The sequence below is a fragment of the Varroa jacobsoni genome, unplaced genomic scaffold (genome assembly GCF_002532875.2).
Source record: "Varroa jacobsoni isolate VJ856 unplaced genomic scaffold, vjacob_1.0 scaffold_1393, whole genome shotgun sequence".
NCBI lineage: Eukaryota > Metazoa > Arthropoda > Arachnida > Mesostigmata > Varroidae > Varroa > Varroa jacobsoni.
Genome location: NW_019214295.1, coordinates 168615 through 195226, shown reverse-complemented (window position 1 = coordinate 195226; position 26612 = coordinate 168615). Strand labels below are relative to the sequence as shown.

The following is a 26612-nucleotide window of genomic DNA, read 5'->3' as shown; positions in this document are numbered from 1 at the left end:
TAGCTTTCTTGCTTGATTTGATTTCGCCCAGCCTTGCGTTTGCTTTCCCTGGCCCTGCCTGAATTATACGACGGAAATCGACTAACCTTCTATAAACAAAATGGTTTTTATATTTCTTTAATGGGTAGCGTCGGCTATCCTTGTTTTATGGGTGTGTTAGACAGACGGCTCAATACGAGCAATTTCGAAGACCTAAACACGAGAAAACATTATGAAGTCATTATCCCTTCTACTGTTTGTATTTTTTGAAGGACCAAAATGGTCCTAGTCTGAAATTCGTACCTAAATAACCTTTGTATCTCTATAATTATCGGGCAAACACGTTACCACCTCGCCATTAACAGGCACAGTTCCCCCCAGGGTCTGGCAATTAGGCATGAGGGGGATACTAGATACAGCTGATGTGTCATAAAACCTATCCCGTACTGCTAAGCGTGCCCATTACGACGCATTATTGAATGAGAAATTGATTAACATATTGTATTACAAATATATATGCTTATGTGGAAAATATTATTTACATAATAGATATTTCAGTTCCCATTTATAAATATAGTAGATCTGTATATATAGTAAATAGAAGTATGTATAAACTGATCTGAAATGTATATCATGATATACGCTGACGATTCAATTCCTGTTTGATTTCCGGTTTTCGCGAACGTTTGATCGTCATATAATAACTGTATCAGTTGTTGCGATATCTCTAATAGCCTGCAAATCTTAGCCAGATTTCTCATTTTGAACGTCCTAGACGTTACGATATGCAGTAATAATAGCAAGTAACCTTCTTAGAAGGTTCGTTTATTAATACTATTTAAAAACAGCAAAAAAAAAAACAAGTCCTGCTGCTTCCGGACTAACGGTGACGCGGTTTTTTAAATATCCTATATTTCAGGTAGGCAGACTGCTGGCACAGTTCGAACCAGTCGTTTCAATGTCGCTTTCGGCTGTGAAGCACCTGTATCCAGTTGCCTTTGCGCGAGGCTCGACCTGCACGCTGTGAATTGGGCCTATTCGTTTAGACCTTTCGAAAGCAGTTCTATGCCTACTCTAGCAGCACCCGGTGGAGTAGCCACTTACCGGAATCGTCAAAACTCATACGGGAGATTTGCATCAATCGCTTTTGGGTGAAATCAAAGGCCATAAAACATCAATTGCAGGTAGAATCGACCTTATTTGAGCTCTTCAGGCCGCATCCTTTCAAGTTGGTGGAAAGTAGTTGTCAGACGGCAAATGAGGGTCCTTCGCATTTTTTTGTCTATTTTTTTAGGTCAAAAGATTACATTGTGTTTCGCTTCTCACAGTCACCGCATGATGTTTTGAGGAGCAGACCTTATCGGGCCAGCGCACTTAAAGGCATATTATAATAGATATAGTTAGTGACGGTAACAATTGGGGATCTGAAGCATTGGACCAGCAGTTAGGCAGTGAGATAAAAGCTAATTTAAAAGCGAAAACAAAGAAATTTATTTTTGATGAACCGTACAATTTGTCAAATATACGTAATTTCATAATAATATTGTAAACAACAATGCGATTATTGTCTTTCAAATTTTACATCACCGTTTTGGTGTGTCTTCACAAACTCATAACGAAACATCACATTTTTTCAAATTTCGTTTACATAAGTTGGTCATAAATACTAGGATTTCATGTGGAATGCACGTTTTTAGCTCCCTAATATAGGAAGACTAGTTATGTAAACCTTGCTTTTCTAAAATTTTCCACAAACCTAGCGGCGGTAAGTTAAATAAACAGGGCGATTACGGACGGGACACTAATTCACTTGACTTCCCATTCAATAATTTCAATTATTTGAATACGCAATGGCAGGTGTAATTAGAGCCGCATATAGTCTCTATCCAATTTTGCAAACAGAAAAGGTGTTTCAAGATGCCTCTGAAAGAAGAACTCTTGATAGTTCAATAAAATTAAAAAAAAAACATCCAAAGACACCTTTTACCTAGGGTCTCCGTCAAACGGCTTTCTGCGCTCTATAAAAAAACTGTTTTTTTAATGGCGTTAGGAATCGAAGATCATATGAGGCAGTTTGTCTTTACCGGTCCCGTCAGAAGGAAATGCGAATTAACTGGGGGGATAACTTGCCCTTAGTTAGGATTGCGATCCAGCTGCTCTTCGGTCTAAGAATCGAATGCGGGAGGCTTGAGCTACATCAGACTTTTTCTAAGAAAAAGTATTTTTTAAGAAAGAAAAATGCTTTTTTTGGCCATGAAAAATGGCCATGGAAAATTAGATCTTCACAACATTGACTCCAATACGTTCTACATAGAAAACATCAGTTTCTGTGTGTAACTCTTGTCTACGTGTAGTCAAGTACGATTGTTTCGCTCTATATTGTGTTAGCGTTCTTTCCTCTTTTTTTCTGAATCCGATTGTTGTCTTCCTGACGGCAATCGAATAGAAAACGCTTCGTGTATTGCTGATTATTAGGAAAAGCCTGTTTTTGAGGCACAAAAACAAATAAAGGTCATTGCTGTCTCGCCAACAAATTTCCAGTCTGACATTGCAATAAAAGCGGCCCATAAATTAATTCTTGAAAACATTTTTCCACGACGACGACAGCGATAACGCAAGGACGAGGTGAGTAAACCAACGTATCGCATTGAACAGCGACGACGATATCATCCTTTTTCGGCTAAAGTCCCTAATCCGTCCATGCGGAGAAACAAGCGGAAGCAATAGGCTCGCCTCTGCAGAACGCAACAAACGTATACGTCTTCAAGTCTTAAAATCCAGGAACTGCTACGGCTGACGCTATTGTGATGCACCAAAATCGTCGGTAAAGCCCCAATTAAGTGGTCGATATGAGAAGATTGCTTTGAATCAGCCGTATCATTGGCTGCGTTCACGGTGAAAGATATCAGAAGACAGAATACGGTTTCTCTCGAGAGATAATGAAGCCGGTGCCCTTGCCACACCCACAACGGACGCACTCGACAACAAACCTGATTTGCAACTCGACGGAATATTTCAAAATTGGCGGGCAAACATGTTATGTTTGTGACATTGTAAAGTGGTCTGTATCTAACGAAGCTTTCTGCACTTATATTGAGCAATCGTTGGCACTGCAATCGACGGTGGCTGAAGAGTGAGTCTGTTGTCAGTACGTTGTTATGGTATTGTTTGCGCATTATGTGTTTTAGAAAATTTCTGAAAAGCACCATAAATACCAAAACGGTTTTAGATGGACACTACGATAACAAATGTCGACACCATTCCAAATAATCGAGTGTGGTATACGACGTCAATTGTTGTTGTTGTTGTTGTCATAATCGTCATCAGGACTATTATATGGTGCTTGCTTTTACTGGCTTCTCTGTGTTATAAGGGATTTACGGGCTAAAAGATTTCTGAACAGCCCGGTTTGTTAGACCAGCAAAAGTACCACTGAATGAATTAGATTTACAATCGCAGCGCATTGTTGCCGAGTACGAGCGTATCGGCTAGGAGAAGTTCCTTTAATCGTTTGTTTGAAGTTTATTGAAGAGAAAGAAAGCCGGTCAGGCCAGATCCTAATAGGCGGAATTTTGGCACGAATTTTGAATAAATATAGAATAATCTTGGAAATGTCGTTTTTAACCCCATTGCTTCATGTTGTACTAAGGTAGGATCCAACTAGATGACATTACTCGGACAATTAATTCCAACAATGTAGCGAGTCGAATTTCCGAAGGTAGCTTGTACTTTTAAATGTGTGCAGCAGAAGATCTACCTGACTGCTCTAGATAGAGTAAGATCCTTAGCCATCATAGCTTTTTTAGTTTGTGTCTACAGTTAAAAAAAAATGACCGAAACACGGAAACCTGGCGTAATGGGAAAGAAGATATATAATAGCAAAATTACAAGTAGGGCTGCGCCATCTTTCATATCCTAATCAGCCTTCCAGAAGCTTTTGCAGAGCTTCGCCTCGAGATTTTTAGCATTGGCTCAGTTCTTATTATAAAGGACAGAAGATATTTGCGAAAAGGTAAAAGATAGTGCGTTTGAATAGCTATCACAAGAGCCTTGCTAGCGCGCCGTAATGACTATTGCCAATGCTCCATCTAGAAAATAACACCGCGTGAAACATCGAAATATACAACGCAAACCTTGTGTATATTTTTTAAACACATAAGGTAGCCCGCAAAGAAGCGTTGTGGTTTTAGTAAACAATAGAATATTGGATATCTAATTTTAGATATCTCTCTACCTCTAACAGCAGCGGCTGCAATAGCAATCCAGTCGGAAGCTGGCCTGTGTAATGTAGTCTAGGCCATTGATCAAACCAATCGACATTAATTCTACGCGATCACCTAAAAATTAACTCTACCAGAACTACTACGGCACACACCGAGTATATTTATGAGATAGGCTACCACATTTGTACCAAATTGGTGCTGTAATAGAAAACTAGTGATTACCTATGCATAGGGCCAAATTAAATTGGATGCAATAGAAATCGAAAGGGTTATAACAATGTTGACGTGATACGTGATGCGTTTATCCGCCGTGTGCAAAAACACGGTAACTGCCTTCGAAAGGCATAAAATGTATGCAGATAGTCTACGTGCAATGTCTGCAGGCAGAAAAATACACAAGCGCAGATAAAATTACCATCAAATGCTTCTCTCAGGCACAAGTCAAAAACTACAAAACGCTTGTCAGGAAGTTTCAGAAGAAGAAGCTTTAGCATAAAAGTCACTAGCTCGTTCTAACGTTTACAAAACGTCTACATCATTTATGGTTTTGACAAGCCGACCTGTTATACCGGACCTACATTTTGAGACTTTGCAGTGAATAGTTAACACTGTGCTTTTGTCGGTATATTATTGGAAAACGCATATGTCTCAAAGATTGAAAAGCAAGAATTTTCTAAAGGCACTGTAGAATTCGCTGGTGACTCGAGTCGGAATATTTTAGGATTAGTATTCGACAGAAAGGGTTATAAGGTGAACGAAACGTTTCTGCTAATCTGGATCAATCGACTCGTACAAAAACCTGCAAAGGGACTAGAGCAATATAAGTATTGTCGTCTCATATACAAAAGACAATTTTATCTACTTATGTCTGTGAATATGTCCGCTCTAATGTGATGCTTCCTATAACAATGAGAACCTCGTGAGAATTCTACTCAACGTTTTTTGCTTTATGGCGTAACTTACGTAAGTGGTACAAGTAAAAGTTATCTGAGTTATGGTGACAAAGCCGAAAGTTAACAGATTCAATCTATTCATTTAATTACCCTCACAGTAAACGAAGGCGAAATACAATTGTCTAAAAGTTATGCGACTGAGTTTTCGCTAGGACTGATTACGAACGCGGAAAATAAAAACAACCAGGATAAGGGCTCCATGGTGCTTCCCGGTTTATTGTAGCGTCTACTGCTGATTAATCCTAGAGCCGCCACAGTTACTTGATAACTAAATCAATTTCAATAACATAATCGTTGTCAATTTTCCTGGCAGCAATGTTCAGTTACGAAAAACGCTTCATGATCTCGCGTCATTGATTTTGAAATAAAAAATAAAGCATATACAAAGGATCGCGATTGTAATAGAAAGCCTCCTAAGTCGCAAAACCGCGCAGAAATCTCAAAACCCAACTCAAAGTTATCACTCGGCGCTAATTATTCAAGGACAACTTCACGGCACCTCATTCCCGCTAATCTGACCCCATCATGTTCAGCACATACTGAGTCATCATCTAATCTGAAGCGAACCACTAGCTGTCAGTAGCCTCTGCCCGCATTTTCTGGTACGTCATAGAGAGCATTTCTTTTTACTATCATCAAGCTTCCACGCTAATTCGACTATTATCATCATGCTGAACATACCATAGCAGCTCCTTACTACTATTTGATTTGCACTCAAAAATTGCAACTTGCTTTTTGAATAACGTTGACGTTTAAGTTGACACGCACCCGAATGCCGCTACCGCTGTATGGCTTTTCAAGCCATTTGCCACTTGGTTTCTTCAGGAAAGTAGCGGAGCATCGAGGTGCAAATGGTAGATGCTTCGGAACCCCGTCGAGGCGCAAGGTAGAAAAGCACCAGCTAGCATGATCTCATGAATATGTGCCGTTCGGCCAAACGCAGGTTAAAACGGAGGCTGTTGGAACAAGCCCGGAAGCTATACGCCGTATTGGCGTATCGCGATAGGGTGCACGATGGACAAAAAACATGTTATCGCAGACGATCATTTGGACCCACAGTTGGAGAGATTGGCAAAAATACCTGCGATAATGGCGACGGGCTACGGGGAAACTCGACGAGTCGGCAAATAGCGTTCGCGAACGAAATTGTGAGGCTACCGCCTGGGAGAATCTTGTAGGGCGTGCGATAAGGCGGGAAATCCGCCCCGGGCGTCGAGAGCTGTCGCAATAAGAGAAGCATTCGGTACGCAAACAACAGCAGCAAACATCTGTCTTATCTAATCTTGAGAAGCTATAGTGGAGACTTTCGTTCGCGCTCACTGCGGTCAGCTCGGTCAGAAAGATAGGGACTATAACGCTCGTTTGGCGTGCTCCCTGTCGCAATGGTTCATAAACCATAGGGACAACATGAAGCTAAGCAAGGAGCAAGTTTATCGCTCGCGGGTTCTGCTATTAGGGAACTAAGGAATCGTAGTAGATAGTTGTAGAGAAGTTGTTTTTATTAGAGGTCGCATAACGCGAAATGGATCCAACGATGGTTAGGTTGAATCTAATTACGTTCAGTGCTCTTTTATCAGAAATAAGCATATACATACAGAACTGTATAATGGGCATTTACCTAGCCACGCAACACTAATAAACGCATGTTCCTAATCAGTTTATATGCATAATGCAATCGGCGTGATGCACCGCTCAGCCCGTCACAGATATACAACATATATCACTATGTTATCAATAACTTATGCTTATGTGTTAATAGTGAGGTTCACCGACATATTGGACGTACTGTACAATGCCCAAAGTATTAGTCACTTAGCATCAACAAGGTACTAATGTACTGCGTCGATGAACTGAGCGGCAAGTTCTCGACCCAGAAATAACAGGTTAATTTACCAATTGAAACATAGTGATTTTTAACATTGTTTCAATGTTCGGTGCACAGTTTTGTGTAGAACAAATATGAACATGTCTGTATTGCAACCCCTATTCCAGTGATTACCACCGCACCATAGGTGGTGTTCTTCACTAGAAGTACCAATGCTGAGGCCTTAGCGACGTATGCAAAAAACAATGTAGTCATTTATATGAAGCAATCACTTTACTGAAGATAATCGACAGTAAGTTTTCCGTCATATCAAAACTATGAATGCATTCTCAATTAAACCTTTGAATTGGTACCGAGATGTAACGAGCCTTTTCGCTTCACAGAGCTCAAGAATGAGTGTATTTAAACTGACCCTACAATGATATACACAAAAAAATCGCAAATGAAGATGTCGACGTAAACATGTGCAGCCTACAGGATCTAGTCGACTTAGAATGGTTTACAAAGGGCATTCGTTTTCCATTAATCTTCGTGTACCGCGTTGAACTGGAAAATTCCAGCAAGGTTCCCATTGAAGGCTCGGAACTTGATGAATTGAATGAACCCCTTGATGAATCCTTCATTTGTCATGAGCCTTCTCGACTCGTATACGAATAGGCCGAGGTCGGCGTAAAAGCGGATAAAGCGTCATGGAAAAACCGTCTAGTCAAGGGGCAGGGGCAGTGAATCATAACGAAAAGCTATTTTCCGCAATCCAGCCATTCAAGTGCCAAATCATGCTTTTACCCTCTCATTAGCCGTCTAAAATGAATTACGAACATGAAGCAAAATTAATTTAATTAGATCAGAAATCGGATCATGGGCGTTGCACTAATTTCATTGCTAAATCTATTATTGTGTACATATGTGTTTAATAATATTTGACACCTATTTAAAAAAGCACAGGGCAAATGATGATCGATTGCAAAAACGTCTCAGATCAATTCGAGTCTACATATTTAAAGTAACATTTTTTTGTTCTCTGTCAAATGCAGCTAAAATGAACTAGCTAGAAGCTAGAAGAACTGAACCGTACATATGGTTTTCTTATTCGTTGATGCAAACGATAGGAGATGTATTTGAAAGGAGAATGCACGTAGCTTACAATTTTATATTCAGGCCCATTTTAACAGCCTGTATATTTTATGCACAGATAAATTACATAATATGTTCAGCTTGTAGGCCGTCGTAGCAAACATATCTGGTTATATCTTTTCAGACAATTTTATCCCATAAGCAGTAGTACCTCGAGCTTTTCATACACACAATATCGCGAATATATATCTTACTCCCATATCATATTGATTTTATATTAGCGCGCTCACTCATTTATGAGAAGAAGCTTACCCTATAGCAAAACGGTACGTATATGGATATTATTCGGAGAGCTGAATTAACCTGTTTGATTTAGACAAATAAAGCGGCACCTGGGCGGCAATAACTGAGCTGGACCCTTATTTATACGATGCAGTCCCATAGATTGAATGAACCTTACCTTTCCACGTGTGCATCAGCCTTAATCAAGAAACGCCACCAGAAGGCACTGTGGTCGTTAAAAGCACGTCCATACGCAGAACTTAGATCAGCAGACACCTGAAACTGCTACAAAACCCTTGTTCCTATGACCACGTGGTGCAGGCCGATTTGCATTAAACGATTGTAAGCACAAGCAATAAGCATTGTGAAACACAAAATACCAGAACATCGTACAGGTTTCACTAAAAATAAGCACAGGTTTTTTGGGTGGAACGAAATATCAGATACATTTATTCATTAATACTCGATATGCTGTTCGGTATGCGTGATCTTACTTTTCCCTCTATTGATTCTCTTCAGATGTCCTTCTATGTGTTAATGCTGATAACGAAATTGTTAATTGCTCGCTGATGTTGGTTTATTTGTTTATTTAGTTATTATATCGAACAATACGTTCTTCTTAATTCTCCATTTATAGGTGTTTCTTTTCGTTAATTAGTCAGTGTTTTCATGTTAATGAAGGAATTAACCCATTGATGTACCTAGTATTATATGAGCGACCATGGCATTTAGTATCGATGAAAATGGGGGGAATCCTCTCGGATGCGATTCGGACCAGATTTCGCCTTTAAGCCTATGACGTTGAGCGTATACTCCGTAGAAAATTCATGCTGACTTGTTGCAGCAATAAATGAAATTCTACGGAAGCATTGCCTGAATAGCGTCTTCGATAGCTTATGAGCCCTATTTGGTGGCCACTAAGTCACGAAACCAAGGTTCACTGAGCGCAGGTGAACCTTAGATAGATGTCTTGCCGGACAACTGTGTATCTCGCGACATGTAGGCAGTCTTAAGAGGTAACCGTCAGGGCCAGGTCATAGACTCTTTGCAGACGTGGTCCAGTGTTAGTGCCGTAAAGTGGATTGACCACACTCTCCTTGATTGACTACAAACAGTACAGCCCAAATAAAGACCGCCGGAATTGCAACAAATTCAACTGTTATCGCGTTGTCAGTTAAATCCTAGTAGCTTATGTCGCTCTCTCATCGTTTCGACAATTCCATAGTCTATTGCCAAACTCATAATGTTCCTCGATATTGCGTCTGTCGGATGACGGTAGAGTGGCATTGATTACTGCTAATCTTTCTTTCATCTTTCGATATCAGCATCAACCCATGGGTTTTATTGTTTCAATACATACGAAACTCTATCAAATAACGAACATACTCGACCATGATGTGGTGTGTAATGTTATGACCTTTCGTTACTGAATTTTTTGGCTTACTATCAAAGCTTCATCCATATTTACGATAATCTAAATATTGATGCAGATTTAGCATCATTCTCATCACCAATTATGGGATTGTTTTCTTATACACAGCAATAGGCGCTCGCATACGTCGAGCTTTTCTACATGTTTTTCTATTTAGATAGGACTTTTATTATAGTTCTTGATGGGAGACAAACTATAATATTCGTCGGTCATCAATAGCGCGCCCTGATCGTTGGCGTCCGTTTGCAACATACCACGGGACATCTTTAACTGACTTGATGATTTCCCAAAATGTGGAACCTGTTACGTTTGTCAACATCATTTTCGGCGGTTGGGTTTGTTAACGACTTAATTCTAGCATTTCTTTCATATTTATTACACAGTATACGTGCGTCGTTTCCTCTGTATCCAGAGTTTAGCTATTCTTGTCATGTCCGTGTTGTTCTGTCGACGCCTTTTTTTTTGTCAAATTTCTCCTTCGCCCCCTTGTGTATTATAGAATCATTATTTTTCTCTATCTTGCGTCTTATATTTTCGCTATCTAAACAATTCTATACGGCGCTCCTACAAAGTAGATGCTAGAAGGGACTGAACTGGGTGATGGCTGAATGTGGACAGACCTTTTGGAAGAAAAATTCTTTTGGGCTTAATATTTATCAACAATCATACAGCAGACGAAATAGGTGTTGAATCTCGCCTGCTACACTAATGACTTTGACTTGAACACGTCACCTTAATCCGTAAATGATTTTCTTGGAGGTATAATTACCCTCGTCAGTATTTTGTTCGGTAATACAGCTGGGGGTGCACGCACGAACACACTAGTTTTACATGTTATGCATATATGTATATATCCATCTAACTAATATCATCATCATCGATCCTGAAATCACTTTTACTGCAATTAACGCCACGGCTTTTGCACTGGTTGCCATGGATACCATCTTATTTTGTTTACAAACATGAACAATATCATGTTATCGTCTGCTAGCCGCCGATCATAAGATTTGCAATATTTTTTTTAATAGTGCTTTGTATCCGCAATGACATAGTTGTATAACTATATAGTATATAAATCATACAATTATTACGGTATTAATAGTTAGTAGAGAATCTTACTCATATTATTAATACTAACAATAATCAAAGTGGTGTGTCGAAAATGTCTAACGCTTGAGGGCACTCTTCGTATCTCTTGCGGCTGTCTTATTATATTTTTTCCATGTAGGGAAAAAACGGAGATTTACATGAAAGCACATATGCCGTCTGCAGGCCATATAGATGTTTGTGTAACTAGGGAGGACATCCTTTAATATATAGATATAAGCTATTGTTATATATTGTTTTTTTTTGGCCTTCTAACTATAGACAGACGACGGTATCGACTATTTGTTATTATCAATGATTAACATAGATTAGAATTGAACTTCATAACTAATAATATTACCAATATTATACTATGCCTCGACGCCGTATTTTCTGCGTCCTTTGGCTTAGTATCGTCATTGTTTTATTATATTAAGCCACTAAAGCTAATGATTGGTCATAGTGCACTCCATTTCTTATCTCTACTGTCTATTTCTTACCTACGCATTGTTCGATGCATTTATGATAGACATCTGCGTTATCTCTATGTGTAGTTTTCTTTTGGCTGTGAAGATTAGCTCCGTCTTAGAAGCCAAATCTACTATATGTTGTTTTGCTCTGTATACTAATAATAATAGTAATGCGTACCGTGTTGGTTGTCATGGAAACATGTACGTGACATTTGACAACAGATATTTTTTCAAGGTCTACGATTTCAAGGTTGTATTCACAACCTCGGTATAGGACTGAAGTAATATGTATATATATATATATATATATATATATATATTTTTTGTTTAATTTTGCTCCATGGCTTTTAATGAGGACAGTTATTGATTCATCACTATTTTAATGTGATCAATAATTTTTGTCGTTTCAGCCCTTGTTACAATTCAATATCCATTCATTTATGCTTAATATACTTCGTTAACGTCATCATTGAACTCATAAGCTTATAGGTCGATTTATTTATCATGTATTTTATAATAAGTTTATATTATAGCCTATGACAATTAGGTCATCTCATGACAGTTTACAGTATGCTTTTTCAGTCCGTAAGTGACCGTCGTTATTTCTTAGTATCTCTCTCCATCTCTCTTTCTATATATATATATATATTATATATAGCGCGCCAACCTCTATGTGAGCCGTAAGGTCACGTAACAGGCTTTGGCTCGTGCTGAAAAGTCGCCATATAAAGTACCTACTAAAGTAATACATACTACCATTACGATGGGAAATGTCTGGGATACGGATCGGGAGATGGCACAAAGGAGAGGAGATCTGCTTGTCTTCAGTTTTCAGGGCTGTTTAGTTATGTACTATTGGGATAACATCAGGACGGACATTAGGCTTGGATCTGGATGATAATTGGATACAGAACAAACCAGTAGCAGCATCAGCGGAACAGTTGTTTATAGACAGGGAACAATTAATTAAACATCGTTCGATTTTCAATGTGTGTATATATGTCTATGTATGTATGTATGTATGTATGTACGTGTAAATGTCTTGCGACGTGTATCATGGTATCCGCGTCGTCCTCTCACATTCATTTCTCAACTTTGTGTGCAGATGAGTCCATGGACCCCACTACGACGTCCTATTGGTTCATACATCCATATACTAGTTGTCTCGCATGCGGTTAGTACTACATATAATGAAATATTCCTGTCTTCTATCCCTAATATGGATGCCTAGCTGACCGTTCTGTCCGTGAATGTGCAGAGTACCCTGTCGTCGTGACTCACGTCCTAAGACCTTCGTCTGCTAACGCAGGCCTATATGTTTCGTACCCTTTGTCTCCATGGCGGTTCAAAGCCACAATTAATTCCAACTTATTAGTGTTCCCGATATCAATAGCAATTCTATACCGCCAGCTTGTCGTAAAGCCCTTGACCAGTTAGATGCCTCCCTACTGTTTTGCAATCAATGAACGGTTCTAGAAGTTGTCGAACTATCAGAAACTGCGAAAGGTAGACTAATCATTATGATTTGTTTGTCGATCTCTTCTATCTTTTTCAGAAATGTTCCCCTAACCTACACGGCCATTCATCTGCTGCCTGTTGCTTTAGTTAGCCACAAGTGTAAACTTGTGGCTAACTAAAGTAACGTCAGAAATGTTGGCAGCTGTGAATGAATGACAATCATTATGTGACTCTTTTTTTCTTTGCCTTTTTACTTTTATTTTGCTCTACGGAATGCTTTCTGCGTATAAAGGGTGGTGTTTTTACATTGGCCACCCATGAAAGTTGCAGAAATGCTCCAAAATAAAGCCGAAGCACTACTTCATCCTACATAACCCTTTAATTCGCTCGCGCTCAGCCAGAGTCAATGCTTTGCTTTTCTTATGCAAAACAAAAGCTGGCATTGTTGTTAAGGTCATTGTTGTTGATAAACGGGGTTCCTGTTATGTCGGGCTTCTTGTGTCGATTTCGTTGCTTATTCTCAAAGCTGCAAGTAGTGTTTTGCTTTAGAGGGACCTGTTTTTCGTGTCTGCTTTGTCCTAGTCGCATCGGACCGTTGCCATGAGCTCGTACTGCGTCCGCCTCGGTTATCGGCTTGTTCGACTGGTCGCTGTCAGCAGCTTTGTCCGAGCTATCGTATTGTCTCGCTGTGGTGTCGCATAAAGTAAAAGCTATTGACAGAGAATCACGAGTGACAGGAGCAAAACAACAAACAAAGTCTGCACTGTCTTCTGGCCGTGTATAGGGAGCAGCTGTCAGAATCTAGGTCCGTTTATGTCCCATTAATCAACATTACTTACTACAGCTTTTCGATGCAACATACGTCACCACCAGAGCTATTCCAGTAGCCGCATATAATGCGAGCTGGCACTTGACCTTCCATAAGAACTGGCACAGATTTTTTTTGAAAGCCGAGCTTTTAGGTACTCACGACGGCCATATTGGATCCCAATCGAATTGTCACACTCTATTAATTATTAAGTTAACCAACGCAGCAAGCGAGCACAGTGTTAATACCCTCTCGCCCGATAAATTTATTTTTCCATCGAAACGGCTCGTGCCTGGTTACGCGAAAAAAACTCAACCTAAAGAACCCATTTTATTGGGTTCGCCCATCACCCTGGTAGATGCCCGAATGAATGCGACAGTCAGCTGGGTTTCATAATTGCTGTTGTACGCTAGACTTGATTGGAAATGCGGGTGCTAGTGTGTTTATTCTAAATTAGCATAGTTTATAGATAGGAAGGTGCATCGATAGCAGACTTGTTGACGGATCGTAGTTGCTTCTTCGTTTAATTGATGAGTCACTAACTGGCCTCTGATCTGGTTACGTGTTAGAGTCACTTTAGTCTGACTCTTTGTTTTGCCATGACATATAGGGGTCCACAGGGCTGAATTGAGAGGCCGCTAATACGTTCAATGCCTGTATGTACGTCTGTTAATGAGTGAGTGTGATATTCTTATATCTGCTGAAAATTGCCGTTTTTGATTAGTGTTGTGAACGGGTATCCATGCTTGTTTGGCCTGTGGCCTTATTTGCAAGTTTCTAAGTCTATTCGCTTGCCATTCTGTGTCGATCTTCAATTGGGTCGAAAACTGTTTGGTAGGAACTGTCATTTGTTATTGTAGTTCATTCTTAATGTTGTGGTTTCTTCAACCCATTTGAATATGCGTTTCAGCTGTTGTGGGACGACGCGCAATGAAGTGGACCCACGAAAATCGCGATGCTCGATGTTCCACCTATTCTTAATCATCTCAATAATGCGTGCTAGGGTTGTTCTCAAGTCTATATTTGGTAGGTGGCATGATTTCTAGGTAGCTGTCTTTAGACATCCCATTGTTGTCCTTGTTTCTCGTTTTTTGCGTAGGATTGCGATGTACCTAAGATTCATCAATGTTTATGTTACTGAGATCCAGTAACGCTGGTCATAGACTCCTAGTAAGTGGTGAAATGATCAAGTTATATAACCGTCTTGATAGTGTGTGGATACGTTACTGAGCATCTTCCTTACTGGGTGGTATTGGCATATTCCATTGTTCTGATAAGCCCATTGATCTACTTCGAAGATCGGCACCTCTTAGGCGTCCTTCGGTGACGACAGATTCCTCACACGAAAGAACTCCCTCAACAGCCTTCGGGCTGTTGAGGGAGCGAGCATTTCCCAGTTAGCTTTGGCGAGTGTCTGTCGTACAAATAAGCCTCGATGGACTTGAGGCGACAAGAGAACGTAATCCCAAGACTGGCGAAGAGCTTCGAATCTCGCGCCCTCTCAAACGGTGTCGCTTCTTGACGGTAACGTGTTAAACATGCCCAGACAAGTGTCACCTTAGCATGTCACACAATTGTAATTGCCAATTGCAAATGTCACAATCCTACAGTGATGCTGGTTGACAGCCTAACAACAAGTATTGTGCTTTTAGATCGATCATTCGCTTTTCGAAGAGGAAGATGCCGCATGTTGTTGTTGTTGTTGTTGTTGTTGCTGATAGGCTGCCGTACAAAATAAATTGAAAAAGTTTTTGTTTACTTGCTTTTTCTTATGGAAGTGCCTTGTCGGTGTATTTTTGATAATTATTTCAACTTTTTTTTTTCTATGAAATGTACTTCCATTTTACGGTTTAAAAGTGGTTGCTTTGTCTTTTTAGCAGTATTCTTGTGTATACCTGCTATCATCAGCGACACTTTTCAGCATATTTATTTTTAATTTTTCTCCTATTTTTGTTTTTTTTTTTCATTTGAATTTTTTAACACGTTCCACTGTTCGTATGCTTTGTATGTAATTATTGGCTTTTATTCTTTTTTTTGTTTGTTGAAATTGCCTCCGAAAGGATCGCCGACTTAACAACGTTCACCTGCGTCTGTATGTTTTCGGGACCGCTTTTTTCATCTTTTTTTTTTTATGCATTTTTGGGCGAGCTGCTCTACATTGGCGTCCTTCGGTGTTTTCAAGTTTGAAGCAGACGACCGCGCGCCCTGTTGCGAAGGGTCGCGGTCTTGGTGTCCATGGTTCATGATTTCAGCGTATTTGAACACTGTAGCGCGCTGTGACAGGTTTATGACTATTCATAACAAGTGTGATAATAGACGAAATCTAAGATAAGGGAACAATTAGGGAGCTGGTGGAGTGAATCAAAATGTAGTGGTCGAAAGTGAAGTCTATTGATTTCACGGAGCGTGAGGTGGGAAAGGTATCATTTCATTGTCTATTAAATTACAAATGGGACCCAAGATGCTGGAGAGTTGACTATGTAGTTCATGTTATCAACTTGTCCAAAAGGGTGAAGGAACGGAGGTGGTCAGGGAATATCATTAGGAAGGTATAAACGATTGCTTCTGTCCCGGATACTTTATGCGGGAGTTTTGAGCGACATCCCTGATATAACACGGCTTTGCACGTAGCAGAAATATCTCGTAGGGTCGGCGTCAGGGTAAGTGAATGGGATTCGAAGTTGGACGAGGCGATGTTACGTAGAAATTTACTCATTCATTATTAATCGTGTAGTTCAGCTTTAACTGAATTAAGTTACAATGCCGTTGGCTACATTTGTTATACATATATTACAGATGTTGCTATACACTGATGACAGCACTAATTATTCTAAGAGGGTTAGCCCATTTTATTCAGGTTATGCCTTATTAATTCTGTTGTTATCTCTGAATTTTAGCTCGTGCCGGAGACTAATTAACTGATTCTTTGATTGGCATGGCAATAAATTATACGGAGTATCTGACAATTAGTTTATATCATACAAGACTAGTGGGTAAAACGTAACGCTCTTAGACAAATGTATTAGACAATTTAAATATTTGTTGTCTTCTTCAAAACAAACCCTTCTCGAGAGGCTCGATCAAAACAAGGCGAGACATTTAGGAAGTTGTCAAACAAGAAGCAGACTTCAATCGAGTTCCAAATACGTATGATGTTAACGAAAAAACGAAAAAGAATTAGGAGAGAATTTAAAATGTAGGGAAACATAGATTTCTAGGCATAACATACCAAACGTTTCGTGTGTCTTAATTACCCCCTACTAATTAGGATGATAGTATAGCCTCAGCATTAGGTGTTTCTGAGAAAAGATGCACAACAAGCCTGGCAAAATGTCGACAGTGGTAAAAAAAGTGCCAATTAAAATAGCTAAGTAGTATTGAAAAAATCATCACCCTGATCATTGTTCTTCAGAGGGAAAGATAATAGTTAAGTAATCATTTCAAGTCACAGTGTGTATATATATATATATATATGAATGGGTGTGGCATAGCATTGATGACCTGCCATTTTCTTTGAAGGCTTGATTTGTATTAGTAGTTACCATTGTCGACGTTATCCCGCATGTACCATTTTATAAGTATACTGGATCATTTATATACAATGTGTTATGGCAGTTATATATATATAACCGGCAACTAGCAAGTGTAATCTGCAATATTTTTTTATAGGTGGTATCCACTGAGCGTCCGTATGCCCTTTTGGTGTTAACACCATAGTCATAACTACTAATATATAGACGTCAGTGTTCATCACGTCAATGTATCGATTTTGCAAGTAACCTGTCATCAATCCCAGCATACGTTCCGGGTCGAAAACGGTAATTACTCCTGTCTTCTAATCAGGATTATTTTTTCTCCATTGATTTTTCGTATCTAAGCGATATTACCGGCTGTCCTCGTTGATGAAGATAGTAGTGCGGGAAGTTGCTCCGCAGTATTGGACATATGCACACAGCAAAGAAGTTCATTGACGCAGTAGCATATGTAGTGCTATTTTTAGATAGAAAGACGAAATAGCAGGGATTTTTTCTATTGGGTAATATTTTTGGTCGATGTAGCAGATGTTACTCAAGACCGACTGTGCAAATATCTATAGGAAATATTATCCGTTATATCTATTATATATTATCTATTATATAGTATCTAGCTCTTTGTGAGCGTGTGTGCAACTGGAAATCATTTCATTTGCGCCATAGGTCTGCCCACATCACGGTTACCCTTAAAACAATCGTAATCGTGTATAAATTGTCGTATATAACTAAGTGAAGATCTGTTATTATACTTACTATTGATGCTGCTCTGATTATTATTATTATTATTATTAGATATTGTGTGTGTATGTATATATGTTATAACTATGATTTGTCAGCATGTAAGTTATCGTAATGCTAATAGCGAGAAAAAAAACAGCCCGCGGATCACAGCGATGATTTGACAAAATTAAGTGGCCACTGAATCGTTTTTTCTGCCCCGATTTAATCGCATCAAAGTAATAGGATAATGCATATCCTTAGTTCAAACCGGTGCCTTCGTGCAGACGATCACCATTCTATTACTGGGCTTCTGTGTCAATGCCAACATTTTCCAGGGCGGATCAACGTAAGTTGATAGATTTCAACCCCTACCTTAAAAACTAATTTGACCTTAATACTATTAAGCTGATCTTGAATCGTCGACGCATGGTATAGTCATAGTCGCTTCGTCCCATTTGTAACTGCTGGTACATTGTCTTGAACCTATTGCCTATCCCTATGTCTATGGTTTTGTTCAGTGATTTATCTGGCTTGTTATTATTTGCCAATAACGTCTTCATCTGCTCTCCAAGGCCTCTTTGTCATGCTTGCTTGCATTGCTCCGAATCACACAGTCCGAGCTTATACTTGGATGTCCATCTATTTGTATATACAGCGTTTGTACATCGAGTTTTCCGCCAAATAGGCCATCATGCCTTTATGTTGGTATTATCATTGCCCTAAGTGGGTGCGCCCTTGATGAGAATACATTCAGAAACATGGGTGTGCTGTCCAATTTAAGGGATGAACTTCGATTCCAATATGTTTATCAAATGCCTAACACTTTTCTGGGTATTGGTAACCAGCGGGTTTTATTCCCTAGCGTCTTTTGGGAGATTTATGGCTGCCGGCATCGTACTTCACATGTTTGCTGGACGATGAATGGCAATTGCTGATTGAGACGAAATGGCTGTTGTCGATTGCGAAGCCGCTACTTGTTGCTGACGTTGTTGTACGGGAAGGTTGATACATTGTCGGTGTTTATTGTTGGAAAGCGGACACAGTCGTGCTAAAATGAGGTGAAATCTTTATTGCGTAAGCACATAAACTTGCAAAGTTGCAAACAAAAAGTTGTATATGTATATGTGGGGCTGTCGAAAAACTATTGACCGTTTTGAAGCTAGAGAGCTCAGGTAATGTAAGTCGTGTAGTGTGGTTTGAAATCTGAGACTGAAGGTAGCAGGTGTTCTAACACTGTTAAGACAGTGCATCTTGAAATGAACGAGCGAAATTTCTGTAAAATTTTTCGGTGCCTTACAGTTTATCACAACAAATGCTACCTAGGCTCATAAAAAAATGGGTCGTTTACGGGCCAGGCGCGTTATTAGTAGAAAAAAACCTAAAAATAGCTATATCGGTCTTTCGTTTCTAAAAACCTCTATGTGGAACATGTTCCTCGTTGTGGTCGACCACTTACGAAAGAAATTAGTGAAACAAATAGCAGAGGTGAGCAAGACCGACATGGGCAACCATGACAGCGATAGGAAATTTAAAAACGTTTACCGTTAAGCTATTTGAAAACATTCGAAGGAAACTGGGTGCAAAAGAAGTTCAATGCTTGACTGCCGCTCAAAGTAATGTAAAAGAATTAATTTGATTGTATTGCCTTCTTCGAAACGGAACATAATAGAGCCATTTTTAAAGTGCTTGATTACGGGTGATCATAAATAGATCGCATACAGTAACAATGTGCAGAAATGGCAATGCCCAGACTGACGCCAGAAAAATGTGTTGCTACGTGTTTAGTTGGATTGGAAAGGAACTTCAGATTATGAGCGCTGCCGCCTGGCAAAACGACTGTTTCGGATCTCTGTTGTTTGCAATTAGTAAGATTATAATAGACGACTGAGAACGAGCGGCCGGAACTAGTAAAGCTATTTACCAAAAAAGGCGTCGTTTTCCATTATAGACTACATGTTGCAGTAAAATTTGGGAAAGATGGAACCTTTCAATGCATCTGCTGTATGGTCCGGATCGTGCGCTATCCGATTGTCATCTGTTTCAGTCTCTGCAGAAATCCCTAAGTGGTGTTAATTCAGCTTCTGATTTGTCACAATCTGTCGCTCGGAAACCATTTAAAAAGTTATACTGTGATGAGGTTATGGTGTTACCAGACGGTTATCGATCGAAATGGCGCATATTTAGTCTCGCAAGATTATTGTAAATTATAAAAAAATGTTTGCTTCGATCTTGGCTCAAAAAAGGTCAATACTTTTTGGACAACTTAATACATACTTTAGCTATCTCATTAGTTTAGCCCTGTTTTAAATTTAAATTCTATTTAATATTCGAAAATCTAGATATATTTTAAACGAATTCTCAAGAAGTCAAGTTCAACTGAATTGACTTGCTCTGAATTTGTAGGTAATTCCTAAGTAAGCGATTCCTAATTAATCGGTACATGCAAATGAGATTTTTCACGACAATATGAAATCTTTCTGTTTCCAATAACTTTCAGGTGGTATTACTTACATGACATATTTGATACAGCTTCGCGGTCGAGATTCGTAACTTACCACTTCCCGCGCCACTTCACCCTGTAAAAAGGGAAACGCGTTAGACATGAGTCGAATTTATTGTTTATTTATCGAGATTTCATTAAATTCAAGTAGTGGCGACAGATGCAGACAAGTTAGCACCGTTTAATCGATTATCACGAACACATCTGAAGTGTGCTTCACATGAATTCCTTTTTACGTGATAAGGAGTTTTCATTTTTATGCACAATAAACACTTCGCGGTATATTATTGATTGTAACGGTTGACTGAGACAGGCGTCTTTTCTTACAGGCCAGCCGGCTCGAAATAGTAGCAAACTGTCACGTCGAGCTGGGGCGTTACACTGGTAATGTAAATGAGGGCGGGGCGTAATGGATGGCCTGTTCCTGCGTGTACTGGGCTCCGAATATAGGTATGAGGTAGCCTTCCGAATTTGCGTAAACGTTCGCTAATGACCTTATACATCAATCGACGTTGTCGCAGTCGTGTAAATCACACATTGTCCTTTGGAGATACCTTTCGCTTGAGACAATTCACGTCTATTCCTTAGTATATATATATATATACTAATCTCTACAAGTGGTAGTCACTATGTCGCTTTGAACGAAACATGAGGGTAATTGTGACAGCAGTAAGTGGAAAGTAAACTGTGACGTGCAGTTAGGTCAATGCGATTCGTTAGAGATTATTTTAGCCTACGAAGCAGACGACAGTTTGGCGGCGGGTGTCGTGGAAGCCTAGTGAAATTGAAACGCTTCTGCACCATATGCTTTGAAACAGAAGTTCCAGTAAGAAGTGCCCATTTTCGTCATAAATGATAAAACCTTGAGCATTTTCACAACTATCATTCGCGAGATTATACCAAAGAGGTAGGTTGAGAGATAGATTCCAGCGGAGTTTGAACCTGCGATCCTTTGTCAACATAACAGAAATTGTGTCATTTGCAGGAGTTAACTTAATATTTACGTAGCAGGATAGGAAGTTGGAGTAAACTCGTAGCAGCTAGGTAAATCAAGTAACAAATCTGAGCGACTGACGTTTACGCATGCCTTGTCTTCTTCAAATTCTCATCGATACTTGCTCGTAATAGTAATAACAATTATAGTCTAGGCGCTAAACTTATTTCCATTTACGTACATGTTTACAGATGATATATACAGCTAACGTTGCGTATAAATAATATCAGCTAATGAAAAGATTTGAATGTCAACAACCTAGCTATTGCAGTCTATATTATAACCTTATAGCGCCATTGTCTCACACATAGACAGTAAAGGTAGCCTGGTAGGGTCTATTAATGGCTTTTATCCGAAGCACCGCAGAGCATCAAACTGTCTCGCGGTTGGCCATAGCCACCCTGTCCAGTACCCATTATGCTTGGCTTTTTTCAGTTGTTTACGCATTGTATGCGTCACCCCTTCGAAGGTAGCCTGCTTCCGGAAACAATCGATTTCGACTACTGAACGTAGCGACGTTATCCTAACTACGTTTGTGCTATCGATTTGCCATTCCTGAATCCTTTCAAACACTTCCTTCTTCCCGTCACTTAGAGTCCACGTCGTCGGCACAGTTTTCTTTCTCCAGTCAACCAGGATCAGTGGGCGGTCCTGGCTAAATAGACTGATTGCGATTCAAATATCCCTTAAGTAACACGGCGCAAGCGGGCAGGCGTTGTCAAGGCGGGTGCGGGCCCTCGATGACCCGCCCCTTGCAGAGTCCAGCGACTCTGTGTAGCGGCTCATCAGTGAGTGTTGCCAGCGTCCATAGACCTCAAGAATCGGCTTAGAATCTGGCAGCTAGCTGGAGGCGTTGAAAATTTAACGGATATGGCCCTGTCCTAGGGGGAATAGAAATCGGCGACTTCCGAAGTCTGTTCTATGCCAGGCTTCATGTACACACAGGCAGAGTCATAGGATGGATTTGCTGTCATATTCCTCTTGGATCGGGAAGTCGACATTCGCGTAGGTGTACATATAATACACAAAATATGAGATTAGTTAAAACAACGTCTAGGGCTTCCAGTGCGTTAAAAACGACTTCGACTGGGTCCGATCCTATTCGATTCGAAATCCTGTCGTCGAAACTAAAGATATACAATGGTTCTCCATCTCCGTGCTCCGGCGTCTTTCAGCCGGACGAGATTTCAGCAGAGATGCCGATATTTGCTCTATCCCTCAAAAGGACTGCGGTCAAGAATTGGCTTAGCATGATCCAGTGGCGATTCACTTCACGACAAACAACGGTTGACAATGAGTAGTTGCTATGCTTTCTGTCCAGTCTGGGGTTCGGGATTCCTTCCAGCCCCATGATTGGGTCACAAATGTCTTTCGGCCTTGGTAAATTATCTCGCAGACGGCCAGTCTATGCAAGTAGAAATGCTTGTATTGCAACACGCAATGCTCGACATGCAGCCCACACAAACATAGATAAACTGGCGGAGCACACGGCCTTTGAGGAGTAAGACATTGCAATTGAGCAAGGTTTAGTGGTCATAGCGGTGCCGATCGTGAAGTTCTAGCATGTTGTTCAAAGGTTAATTAAAAGGTGAGCAATGTAGTTATACCCTGAGGCATGCTTATATATTCAATATAGCTCAATGCCGTCGATTGAGTGGTCAAGGACAGCCAGGTCAATTTACCGTCCTCGTACCTACATTTAAAATTCTTTATGAAGAGGAGAGCTAGCCGACCGCTTGTTGTGCTCGAAACTGGAGAAACTCAATATAAACATTATCGTTTTGCAAACCAGTCGTCAGGAATGGTTCAGTGATGGGCTAGAGCCTATCTGGTCTAATGGCAATTAATCTGCTTATGGGCCAATGCACAGCCTTAGAAAATAGGAGAAGTAACCCCCTTGTCATCTTTGGGAGCCTGCAAGGCGTGGAATCAACCTGTAAAACTTTCTCAATACCTACTGAGAGCATGCGCTTTCTTTTCTTTTGCCACTCTTGTCTAAATCTTCAGGAAAATGCTTCCGAAAAAAGATGTTGTAATCTCTATAACGAACTTCCACTAGCTCTCAGATCAATTGTCTAGGATACAGTTGAGAGTAATGGGTCGTTCAGCTAGAATAGATTCTTAAGGGCTACTATATACAATACAAAAATGTGGTTTGATAATTACTCGAATATATTCACAGGGCCGAGCGGAATGGCGTAATCGATAGCCTATTCTGTACACTGCGTCAGTCTAACGTTAGCATAGGCTTAATACGGCCCAACGTCAAAGAGATCGTTAAGATAAAAAATGTAATTACTTCCTACGGCGGTAGCAGCATCTGTAATTGTGTGTAAATAATATCGACTCTTGGACATAAAACATCATTACATGGTCACGACGGCGCCCGTAACCATAGCAACAAGACGCGGGTAGTAGCAATGGTCGTAACTAATGTAAGAAACAACACATTTGGCACAGCTCCTGGTTCCTAAAGAAGCACAGACAACTTGGGTCCATATGTCACAAATGTAAGAACCCACAACCGACGGAAAAACAAGGGCAAATAGTGCTCCACATTGAAGCTCATGTTCTGTAATAGAAGCCTGCTCTTTGCGGGTTTTGGCGTGCGATTGGAGTGGGCTCCTTTTTGATGTGGGCTTTCTTCTGAATCAGACCTACGATAAAGTTTTACGACTCGAATTCGGGATGATCCAATATACAAGGAGAAGTATTAGCCGCGGGTTACAATCTTTTTTCTTTCACAGAATTAGGCAATTGGTAACGACTGTTGTATGCTTCCAGTGACTGCTTCAAATTTAAGGCACAAAATTCTTTATCTATGAGTGCAGACTAGATGTACAAAGGGATTTCCTACTTTGCCTAATCGATGAGCCCTTGCTTCCGGTCTCGCATTCCGCTACAGGTAATAAAGAAAATCTTAAAAAGTCTAATTAGACCCAAGTATCTGTAGATAGGGTAACTACAATATTACAAATCAATATATTATCTGGGAATGTTTAGTGTGATCTCGTCTTAAAATAGAATGGTCGACTGGAGAATTAATCGTATTTTTTCCTAATGTGCAATATGTGCACAAAAAGGTACGACTATTGTGAATCTGATTTTGAACTCAAGCTCTGATATGAATAGCAAAATAATATAATGGTCTCCATCTATGATCATATTTATATTCGTTAGCGTTTTAGCTGAACTGCGTTTTCTAACATTTTGTTTGTAACAAAGAGCATCTGCTGTTTTATTATACCCATACTGATATATTCGATCTGAAACAACCTCTGGCCACAGCCCACTGTCGGATCGAACGTTGCATCCTGTTGGGACTAAATTGGGTCAGTATCATTGTTTGTGTCTGTTACTGCCTTCGATCGCCGCTTCACGATCAATCGGTCGCTCTTTATGCACCCGTCAAATGGAACAGAGAGTCCTGCTTCAAACGCCAAATAGGTTTCACTTTAGTCGTAAATGGCTATTGTCAGGTCGTCGGATGCTAGTCATCAATTGAACAGGCGATATCCACAGACAGATTATTAAACTCGCCGTTGTATTTTGGCGGGCCCGCCTTATATGCCTTGGGTATGATTTGCACATACGGACAAATCCGGCTGATTAAGGTTCGATTGCCTCGATCAAAAAAAGCTAAGTTATAAAACAAAAATTGTTATTGGCTTAATTTTCGGGCCTTCAAATATGCATAAATGTCAAATATAAACGTTTGAGTACGATTTTCAACGGTTGGTTCTCAGAATAATCATTGGCGTATGGATAAAGATATGGCATTTGCCCATTTACTAAGCAAATAACGTCCTTTGGCTAAAACGGAAATTATTCATATTACGAAGTATTATTTATTATTATTATTTACAACTGACGTGGGAATCTATTATCGTCTGTAGGGAGGTTCCCCTCCACATTCATTTGTTGCCTCGGAACACAAGCAAGCAGACGCCATCTTCTGATCATTCTGTTGCAAACCACTTTCTAGTAGACGTGTCATATCTTTGTTAAGTTCTAAGACAGTAAGCGAAGTCCGAATCCAGTTTGTAAGGAACATAAATAAACAATTCATAATTAATAATAATACACTTCATTATACTGACTGAGTTTTTTTTTACTTTTACCAAACAAAAAAGGAACAACGCTTGTACTAAAAGTCGCTTCCAAACGAACCAAACTTAGATTATTTAAGTATACATGGTGTGCTTGCTTACCGAACTTGAATGTGGTCGTGGTACGAGAAGTTGGGTAATAGGCATGATCGCCGCTGTTTACACCGGTATTTCAGGGTAAGATGCTTCTCAAGGCTAAGATTAAACTAACTCTTGTAGCCATACTCAACGTTCGCCATTACCTAGGCGTATTATGAATATAAGTGTGCTTGAAAAGATTAGTCTTTGACTTGAAGTACAAATAACCCGTTTTGTAGACTAACCAGTTGCTATGACTGGAATCAATCGCCAGCAGGTGGTGTCCATATAAAGGCGAGATAAATGGGTAAAATTCTATATATATAATCCATTTCCGATGTACCGTATCACATACAATGACAACCTTCTGTAGTGTATTCACAAACTTGTCCCATGTTAGCGCTAATATGGCGACGGTTTGCGCTTCGCAAGTGAATAGTCATTATCTAACGGGGTGAACCGACCCGCACCTCAGATTAAATTGTTCGTTTAAAAAAAAAGTTAGCGCGTTGTAACTAGAAAACCGACTCTGTCTAATACTAAATAAAGTAGGATCAACGTAGCCGTTTGCAACTTGGCCTAACATCGGAGTCGAACGCTATAAGGATGTTAAAAAAGCAAGAAAAAAGTTACTTCACTTCAACTGAAGCTGTGCGTATTTGTGCGGAGTACGTTATACGAGCTATACGAAGCCCGCTAACAGTAGGCACTTGCTACCGGTCATATTGGGTTTCGGTTTTTGATTTTTTTCTCCTTTTTCTTCTAGTTGCTAGTATGTTCTTTCGTAGAAGAAAAAACGACCCATGGAACAGCTTCATAGATACGTTCGGGCGCACAGATATATTAACGCGAATATCTTAGACAACCTTCAGTTTGGTGCACACAGAAGCTTTTAGGCGCCGTCACTAGCCTGGGAAGCAGTCCGTCTCATCCCCAATTCGGCTGACACCGCAGACGCACAACATCAATAAGGAACACACCTGTCGCAGAGAGCCTGTCTTCGCCTCACTGGTCGGAGTCGTTACAACTCCGACCAGTGAGGCCATACGTGTGACAAGTATCGGAATATAGCCGCAGTATTAATGGCA

General features: G+C 40.0%; 2 long non-coding RNA genes across 3 annotated transcripts in view; one reads left to right on the top strand and one right to left on the bottom strand.

The window, feature by feature from the left end:
• LOC147752228 (uncharacterized) overlaps positions 1–26612 on the bottom strand; it is a 102888-nt gene that overhangs the window by 23964 nt on the left and 52312 nt on the right. The window contains exons 1-2 of one of the 2 annotated variants that reach the window (XR_015314623.1): positions 20355–20420; positions 8755–18891 (exon numbers count right to left, since the gene is read on the bottom strand). This is a non-coding gene — a long non-coding RNA (uncharacterized LOC147752228). Of the gene's footprint in view, positions 1–8754; positions 18892–20354; positions 20421–26612 lie in introns of those variants that run through there. The other variant, XR_015314622.1, reaches the window with a different exon arrangement.
• On the top strand, positions 17272–20647 carry LOC147752229 (uncharacterized). Its single transcript, XR_015314631.1, has 2 exons — positions 17272–17408; positions 20341–20647. It is a non-coding gene; the product is annotated as an uncharacterized LOC147752229 (long non-coding RNA).